We start from the raw sequence: 9958 nt of genomic DNA, 5'->3' as shown, positions 1-9958 counted from the left end.
AATAAGTTTGGGAGACTTATTGTACAGCGTGGTGACTATAGTTAATAATAATGTATTGTATTCCTGAAATTTGCTAAGAGGGTAATTTTTTTTTTTTTTTTTTTTTTTGAGACAGGGTCTCACTTAGTTGCCCAGGCTGAAGTGCAGTGATGCAATCACAGCTCACTGCAGCCTCAACCTCCCGGGCTCAGGTGATCTTCCCACCTCTAGTCCCTGGAGTAGCTGGGACTACAGGGCGCTTAGGCGTGTGCCACCACATCTGGCTAACTTTTGTATTTTTTTAAAACAGAGAAGAGGTGTCATCATGTCGTCCAAGCTGGTTTCAAACTCCTGGGCACAAGGGATCCACCCACCTCTGCCTCCCAAAGTGTTCGGATTACAGGCATGAGCCACTGCGCCCAGCCAAGAATACATCTTAAATATTCCCACCACCACATGGGCTCAAAGATGAGGCTGGTTCTTCAAAGGAAAACAAAAATATTACCAAACTCATAAATTGCTGGTGGGAAGGTAAAATAGTGAAGCCACTGCAGAAAAGTTTGTCAGTTCCTCAAAAAGTTAAACATAGAATTACATCTGATCCAGCAATTCCACTCTTAGATCTAGACCTGAGAGAATTGGAAACAGGTATTTAAATATAAGTGGTTGGCCGGGTGTAGTGGCTCATGCCTGTAATCCCAGCACTTTGGGAGGCTGAGGAGGGAGGATCACTTGAGCCCAGGAGTTGAAGACCAGCCTGGGCAGCATAGTAAGGCCCCATCTCCATAAGAATTTTTTTTTTTTAATTAGCCAAGCATGGTAAGGCACATCTGTAGTCCCACCTATTTGGGAGGCTAAGATGGGAGGATCACTTGAGCCTAGCATATCAAGGCTGCAATGAACCATGATTGTGTGACTGCACTCCAGCCTGGGTGACAGAGCAAGACCCTGTCTCAAAAAACAAAAACAAAAAAATACGATCACAGCAGCATTATTTTTTTTTTTTTTTTTTTTTGAGACGGAGTCTCGCTCTGTCGCCCAGGCTGGAGTGCAGTGGCCGGATCTCGGCTCACTGCAAGCTCCACCTCCCGGGTTCACGCCATTCTCCGGCCTCAGCCTCCCGAGTAGCTGGGACTACAGGCGCCCGCCACCTCGCCCGGCTAGTTTTTTGTATTTCTTAATAGAGATGGGGTTTCACCGTGTTAGCCAGGATGGTCTCGATCTCCTGACCTCGTGATCCGCCCGTCTCGGCCTCCCAAAGTGCTGGGATTACAGGCTTGAGCCACCGTGCCCGGCCCACAGCAGCATTATTGATAAAAACAAAAAAAAATGAAGACAACCCAAGTGTTCACCAACAGATGAATGACTAAACAAATGTGGTCTATTCATAGGGTGGAATATTATTCAAGCATGAAAAGGAGGGAAGTAACCATAGATACTACAACCTGAATGAACCTGAAAAACATTATGCTGCCAATCACAAAAGACCACATGTTGTATGATTCCATATATATGAAATATCCAGAATAGGCAAGTCTGTAGAGACAGAAAGTGGATTAGTGGTTGCCAGGGAATGTGTGGAGGGGGAATAGAAAGTGAGTGCTAATAGGTATGGGATTTCTTTGTGGGGAGACAAAAATTCTCTGCAATTAGACAGTGGTAATCATTGCACAATATTGTAAATGTACAAGAAGCCACTGAACTGTACATTTTAAAATAATAGTTAAAATGATAAATTTTACATTATATGAATTTTTTTGTTTTATTTTTTGGACACAGGGTCTCATTCTGTTGCCCCGTCTAGAGTGCAGTGATGCAGTCTCCTGTCACTGCAGCCTCGACCTCTAAAAACTCAAGTGATCCTCCTGCCCCAGCCTCCCAAGTAGCTGGGACTACCAGAGCACACCACCTCTCCCAGCTAGGTTTTTGTATTTTTTTTGTAGAGACAGGATTTCCCCATGTTGCCCAAGCTGGTGTCAAACTACTGAGCTCAAGTGATCTGCCTGCCTCAGCCTCCCAAAGTGCTAGGACTACAGGCGTGAGCCACTATGCCTGGCCCATTACATGAATTTTATCTCAATTTTTTAAAATGTTACCAGAAGAAAGAATGCATGCCAGGCAGGAAAAACAATAGATATTTATTAGCAGAAAGAACATTGAACAGAGAGGCAGGAGGCCTCCGTTCCATTTCCAATTCTGTGAGCCTTGTTTCTGCTTTGGTATGGACTGGGGTTGCGGGGAACCTAAAAATCTGGGCCTTCCAGGACCAAAAAGGAAGCACAAAGAGATTAAAATACACACCAAAAAAAATCAGTTGGCATTTGGTAAATTGTGCAGCTTCTCAGATTTTTGCAGGAATATTCTTCTGAAAAGGATGTTAAAATGGGACTTTCCTATTGCTTCAGAATTGGTCCTGGGACCTACAGCTGAAAGCAACAGGTACTAATTACCTCTCATTCTGAAGAGAGCAATGAACACATGAGACCGTTCAACTACCCTTAGAGCTTATGTAACGGTTTGCAGACCTGGCCTTACTATAATCGACCACATGAGTAGAGAAAGACAAACAGTGGGATCCTTGGCCTTGTGGGGAACACAGCGCCCACAGTGAAAAAGGTTTTTACCTTTTCTTCCTATGAAAGTAGGAGGGGTTGCTTTCTCTCCATCACTTGACATCTTCACGGTGTCAAGTGAGCAGAGCTTTAAGAAATTGCTCATACAGATTGGGGTGCCTGTAAGAAAGATGCACTGGCTTCTCACTCCCCAGCAAAACGCTGGCTATGCTGTTAAAAATCCTGCCCTCCCCAGTACTACACTGGAGAGGAACTGGGTCAGAGACTTCTCAAGAATGCTTAATGCATGCAGACATGGTGGCTCATGCCTGTAATCCCAACACTTTGGGAGGCCAACACAGGAGTACACTTGAACCCAGGAGTACGAGATCATTCTAAGCAACATAGTGAGACCCCACCTCTAAACAGAAAATAAAAATTAGCCAGGTGTGATGGCATACACCTGTAGTCCCAGCTACTCTAGAGGCTGAGGTAGGAGGATTGCTTTACCCCAGGAGGTCGAGGCTGTAGTGAGCTGTGATCATGCCACTGCACTCTATCCCGGGTGACAAAGTGAGATCCTATCTCATTTTTTTTTTAAAAAGGATGCTTTATGCATTTATCCCTCAGAATTTAGCAGTGTAAGGAGGAAAACTTTTCCTCTATCCTCTTATGTTCCTTTCTGGTGGCCTGTGAATCAAATTGTCAAAAGACAGATTAACCAGAAGAAAACGCATAAGAGTTGTGTAGATGTTTTTACATGGAGAGGGACTTCGTAGAAAAGAAGTGAAAACCTAAAGAGGTGGTTAGACTTGGGGGCTTATCTACCATTTTAACAAAGGGGGATAAGTCGTGGAGAAGTGACTAGACAAGGAAAAGAGGGTTGGCTTTCTAGAGGCAGCAAATTGTGGGAAGGTGACTAGGAAATGGATGGTAGATTAAAATTGTTTAGTAAGGTTTGTTATGTAGACTCAAGTGATCTCCAGGGTCATTCACCTCTTCCTGGTACAGGAGAGGGGACCACCTTTACAAATGGAAATTTATGTTACATTTACAAAGGGAAATTTATGCTCTGCTTTTAGGCAAATGTGGAGTCCTAATTAGGGAAAAGGAGTCAGGCTGGTAGGACCAAGGGAAAGCAAAAAGAGAAAGCTGATTAACTCTAAGTCTGCCTTTCCTCATGGTCCAGGACACAGCTTTCCTGCACAAAAAAGCTCACAATCTTCCTGTACCCAGCACTCACCAGACACCTGCAAGTTAGCTCACTGCAACCCTGGCATTATCAGTGCTGCACATAGCACTCTTCAGCACAAGCACCATTCTATAACATCCCCAGCAAGCCTTCGTTTCCTTGCAGACAGCTCCTTCTCTGCTGTGCTGCCCATTGCAACCTTGCAACATACTTTCATAGTTTCTCTAATAAATCTGCCTTTCTTTACCTACAACTGTCTTGGTAAATTCTTCTTACCCCTGCACCACTGACCCAGAGAGTTGCCAATCACCTGTGACAGCAATAGGGGGAGGACAGAGAGCTCTTCTTTTGTCTGCCATTTATTTTTATTTTTTGTAGAGATGAGGTCTCACTATGTTGCTCAGACAGTTATCAAACTTCCAGCCTCAAGGGATTCTCTCGCCTTGGCCTCACAAAGTGCTGGGATTACAGGTGCGAACCACTGCACCTGGCCTGGCATTTCTTGATTGTCTTTAACTCAAAACAGTCCTGATGCCAAAGTGGCATATTTTGGGATATCATATTCTGATCCCTCTTAGGGGCATCCATGAACAGATTCTGATGCCTACTGGGACCCCAAGTTAGGAAGCTTCTTGTAATTTCCCAAAGCAGAGAGGGGAAAGAGGCAGTGGCAAGTGGGACTGGAAAGAAAAGGATGGACACATGAGCCTGGATGGTTCAGAAAAGGATGTTAGTGGCTCTCCCTGGCTCCACGAGAAGAAGCAGAGAAGCAGAGTTCCAGCTCTGTGCCTCAGCTGCCCCATCTGTAAAATGAGGACAGTAAGTACGTACCTCATCAAGGTCAGAATTCAATGAAATAATATATGTGGAGGCTTTGAACAATGCCTGCATATAGAGCTATGTAAGTTAGGTATTATTCTTACTGTATTGGTTGGCAAGTGCTACAAAAGTGCCATAGAACAAGCCACCCAAAACTCAGTGGCTGAAAACAACCATTGTTTATTATAACACATGCATCCCTGTGGGTCAGCTGGGATTTGAATGACCTATGCTGGGCTCTTCTGGGCAGCTCTGTGACTCATTGCAAACCTCAAGGATAGCCAGGGTGCCTCTGCTTCACCATGTGTCGGGGGTGCCAACCTCGGTCTTGGGCTGGCATTACAAACTGCCTTAATTAGAAGATTAACTGCCTTTGAAGTTCAGCAATCTGAGTTCTGAGCTTGTGTTGTGCTAGACACCTAATGACTCCAACAGGGGTGGCACCATGTCCGAAAGGCCAAAGAAGAGACCCAGAGCCAGTGAAGGAGGCATAGCATTTATTGGGACTTACGTACAGGGTGGTCTAGAAGTGTCAAGCTGAACAGGAAAAACGCTATCACCATCCTTGAAGGGGGATCTGGGTGGTGCATCTCCATGTTACCACATCCGGAACCAAAAAGACATGGATTCAAATGCCACCACTGACACTTACTGTGTGAGCTCAAGGAAGTGGCTTAACCTCTTCAGAGTTTTGGTTTCCTCTGTAAAATGGAGACACGGTCCCTTCCAGCCCTGACTGTGATTTATCTGGCAGCTTTGGGACATGAGGAGCTCTGCATAGGTGACTTTTTCAGAAAACTAAAATTTATTCCTTGAGCATTACAAATATCTCTATTTTTACATTTTGGATGGAAATCTTTCTAAACCATGTTACGCATCTCCCTGCCTCCTTAAACAGAAGATCTTCAAGGAAATTCACCTTTTCTTGATTCAGGGTAATATGCGCTGCATCTGCTTCAGGCATTTTTGTCTTCTGTCATATCTGGGTGCCACTGTGCCAGTCTCTGACAGCCCACAGGACTCACAGCCTTTCCTAGATTGTGGCTTCTGGGCCGCTGGGGGCAGGCAAGCTAGGCAACCAAGCCTGAGAACAACTCCAGACAGAGAGAGAGAGAAGGAGGAGGAGAGGGGAAGAAGGAGGAGGAGGGGAAGAAGGGAGAAGAAGGAGGAGGGGATGAGTGGAGGGGGAGGAGGAGAGGAGAGGAAGAGGAGAAGGGGGAAGAAGGGAGAGGAAGGAGGAGAAGGTGAGGGGAGCGGGAAGGAGAAGGGGAAGGAAGGAGGAAGGGTTGGGGGGAAGGGGGAAAAGGAGGAGGGGAAGGGGAGAGGGGAGGAGGGGAGGAAGGAAAGGAAAGAAGGGAGGAGGGGAGAAGGGAGGGGAGGAGAGAGAAAATAGATGATAGGTGACAGATTAATAGTAAATGATAGATAAATGATGGATGGATAAATGAAGATGATATATATTGTTAGAGATAGGTGATAGGTAGATAATAGTCTATAGGATATGGTAGCCATATATCTGTCTATATATCATATCTATATGATAGTCCTTGGATAGTCATATATGGATAGATAATATATAGTCTCTCCCTTAGGGAAAATAGACGGATAGATGGATAGGCAGGTGATCATGACTATAAATATATGTCACCTATACAACTATTGTAAACAAAGCATAGGACCACATTGTGTGGATGCATCAAAGGATTTAACTATTCTTGTATTGTTAGCTATTTAGATTGCATCTAATTTTTCACTGTTACAAATAACACAGTGATAGGCATCTCTGTACACAAATTCAATTATATTCTCGGGGATATATTCCTAGAAGTGGCATTGGTAGTTCAAAATGTATGTACATTTTAAAACTAGAATTGCTTTTTATTATAAAAATAATGCAGGTGGCATTTGGAGGTAATGAATATGTTTATCACCTTGATTGTGGTAATGGCATTATGGCTGTATGTATGTGTCCAAACTCATCAAATAGTATATGCCTTCAACACTTGGTTTTTAAAATATACAATTATACCTCAATAAAGCTGATTTTTAAAAATGCATGTGGACTACAAAAAAAGGGAGGGTTCTGTGTGTGTGTGTGTGTGTGTGTGTGTGTGTGTGTGTGTATGTCTTCTACAATCCCACCAGCCAGAGATAACCACTACTGACCACAGTAGTGAACCGTTTTCCGGCCATGTATATTGTGGTGGCCATGAGAATGCACCATGCAGACCTCCTACTACCAGGGGCGTGATTGACTGAGGGCCCCAGGTTTTGTGTTTGAAATTCATCACTTCCTTTGCATTCCCAGATAATGACTGAGCGACATGGAGTAGTAAGGCAGGAATATTCCTGGGATACACAAGATTCCTTTGGTGGTGAACTTGGCTGAAGGAGGCCCCAGTAGGCCTGCTGGACTTGCCTTAGACTGCCGGATGATCCAGGATGTCTCCACCCTCTCCCTCACAGGGCATCACACTTGCATCATAGTCTGACTATAATAGGGAACATTATGTCATTTATGTTCATAAACTCCCACAGAATTACACTCTATATTTCTATAAATGCATATGTCTGTAAATAGAGATTTAAAGGCCTGGAAAGATACACATGAAACTGATAACAGAGAGGACTTCAGGGATTGCGGGAAATGGCCTCAAGGTAGAATTTTAGATTTGTCCGTAATGCTTGATTTTTTTTTTTTTAACGACGATCATGTATTCATGTATTATTTGTGCAGCTAAAAATACCGAGCTATATTTAAAATGAAACATATTTCAACCCAATTCTCTCTTATAACCTTTAGGGCTAGGTTTGACTTGGCCACAAACCCAGGACCAGCTGCAGTGGATTGGGACAAAACACGGACATGTCTAGCATAATTATTGCCAAAATGCTTTCAAGAAGCGATGCCAATGTACACTCTAATCTAGGCAAAGATGACAAAAATAATAACATTCATTGCCGGTTCTGGTTTTAATTGATGATTCTTTGGTTGTTACTGAAGATGAGCAATTTTTCCCATGGCATTTTGGCCATCTTCTGGACGTGGTAGGGAGAGGATGCCAATTTTTCCACTTGCTCCTAGGCTGGGAAATGCCCACCTCCCACAGCCTAGGGACCGTTTAATGAATGCCTGCCCCACCCCCTCTAGAACCGAACAACAATCAGATGTTCAGTGAACTCCGCCTCCGCAGAAACCTGTACTTTACCCCGCATCCACCGGAGTCATCACTATTTGCTTTACAATAGAAAGAATCCACCAGTCACATGGGCCTGTCAAAGCCAACCATTCTGGGGTGCATTGGTCTGCATTAATAACACCACAGATCCGCGAGGGCGAGTCTCCAGCTGCGCTGTAAGCGTGGATGCCAGGAAGAGATTGGGAGAAGCCCTGCAGGAGCCCTCAGAGACTCCATATACCCCACTCCCCCCACGTAGGCCTTGGCAGCTTGATGTGAGCTGGCACCTCCTTGATAAGCCTTGCTGTGCCTCATCCACCACCAGTGTGATTAACTCATTACCTTTCATCCATGCAGGCCAGACCACTGCCAGCCCCGGCCATTGGCCTGCACCCTCACCCTCCATGGGCTGTCTCACGGAGGAAGGTGTTGCAAAAGAGGTTGCACTACAACCCGGTCCTGCTGGGAGAGTCCTTTCCTGCTCTGGGCTCCGCTCGAAGCTGACAAGCCTTCATGCTTCCTGGACGATGTGCTGGAGCAGCATCCCTAGGTGTAGAATTTGCTGCCTCCAGCCTCCAAAGAGGCCTGCCAGTCATTGTGCTTCTTTCTTTGCCAAAACCCTGTCTCTACAAAAAAACTAATAATAACAAAAATTAGCCAAGCATGGTGGCGTGGCTCCGCAGTCTCAGCTACTTGGAGACTGAGGTGAGAGGATAGCTTGAGCCCTGGACCGGGGGTGGAGGGTACAATGGGTTGTGATTGTGCCCATTGCACTCCAGCCTGGGTGACAAAGTGAGACCTTGTTGTCTCAAAAAAAAAAAAAAAAAAAGGAAGAAAGAAAGAAAAAAGAAAAAAATCTGAAATACCAGTTCGAATGTCTGTAAATAAAGCCTTATTGGGTTACAACTACACTTTAGCTGTATTCCAATAAGATTACAAGACATGATAATTTGTCTTTTACCTTGGAGTAGATGTACCAGCATGCTCCTGATTCTTGGACTCCTAAAAAAGTTTTTGGGTTTTGTTAGTTTGTTTTTAATTGAGACAGGATCTCACCCTGGCACCCAGGCTGGAGTGCAGTGGCATGATCATAGCTCATTGCAGCCTCGACTTCCTGGGCTCAAGCAGTCCTCCAACCTCAGTCTCCCAAGTAGCTGGGACGATAGGCATGCACCACCACATCCAATTTTTTCTTTCTTTCTTTCTCTCTCTCTCTCTCTTTTCCTTCCTCCCTCCCTCCCTCCCTCCCTTCCTCCCTTTCTTCTTCCCTCCCTCCTTTCTTTCTCCTTCCCTCCTTTCTTTCTTTACTTTCTTTCTTTCCATCTTTCCTCCCTTCCTCCCTTCCTTTTTCCCTTTCTCCTTTTCTCTCTCTCTTTCTTTCTTTTTCTTGAGACAGGGTCTCTTGTGTTGCCCAGTTTGGTCTCGAACTCTCAGTCTCAAGTGATTCTCCTGTTTTGGCCTCTCAAAATCCTGTATGTCAGGATTACAGGCATAAGCCACCATATCCAGCCCTTAAAAAAAAAATGTTTTTTAGGAGTCTAAGAATCTTTTTGTTGTTGTTGTTGTTTTGAGACAGAGTCTCACCCTTTCGCCCAGGCTGGAGTGCAGTGGCACGATCTCGGCTCGCTGCGACCTCCACCTCCCGGGTTCCCATTATTCTCCTGCCTCAGTCTCCCAAGTAGCTGGGATTACAGGTGACCACCTGGCTAATTTTTGTATCTTTTATTTTTCAGTAGAGACGGGGTTTCACCATGTTGGCCAGGTTGGTCACAAACTCCTGACCTCAAATGATTCGCTCGCCTCGGCCTCCCAAAGTGTTGGGATTATAGGCGTGAGCCACCAGGCCTGGTCCAGGAATCTATTAAATTTATTATAGTAATAATAGAGTGGTAGGAGAAAAATGGTAGGCACCAGAATTTCTCCTGAGGACAAAACTGCGTTTATTTAGGAAAACATCTTGATACTACACTTGATGCGAGGAGAAGAGCCAAGGGAACAAAAGAGGCGGCCAAACTGCATATTCAAAAAGAACTGGAATTTGGGAGAGAAGTGAACGGAGAAGCTAGCTCACAAGGATTTCTGTGACGTGCATCCAAGTATAATTGTCAGAAAGTTAAAAAATAACTGTCATACAAATACATGGTGAACATGTATCAAAGACTTATTTAACCCATTAATGAAGGAACCAGCAGGAGGGTAAACTAGTTCAGAGATAGGAAAACCAATGCACACGCCCC

This window comes from Theropithecus gelada, chromosome 20, assembly GCF_003255815.1.
Source record: "Theropithecus gelada isolate Dixy chromosome 20, Tgel_1.0, whole genome shotgun sequence".
In the NCBI taxonomy this organism is placed as follows: domain Eukaryota; kingdom Metazoa; phylum Chordata; class Mammalia; order Primates; family Cercopithecidae; genus Theropithecus; species Theropithecus gelada.
This window is presented reverse-complemented; position numbering follows the sequence as displayed.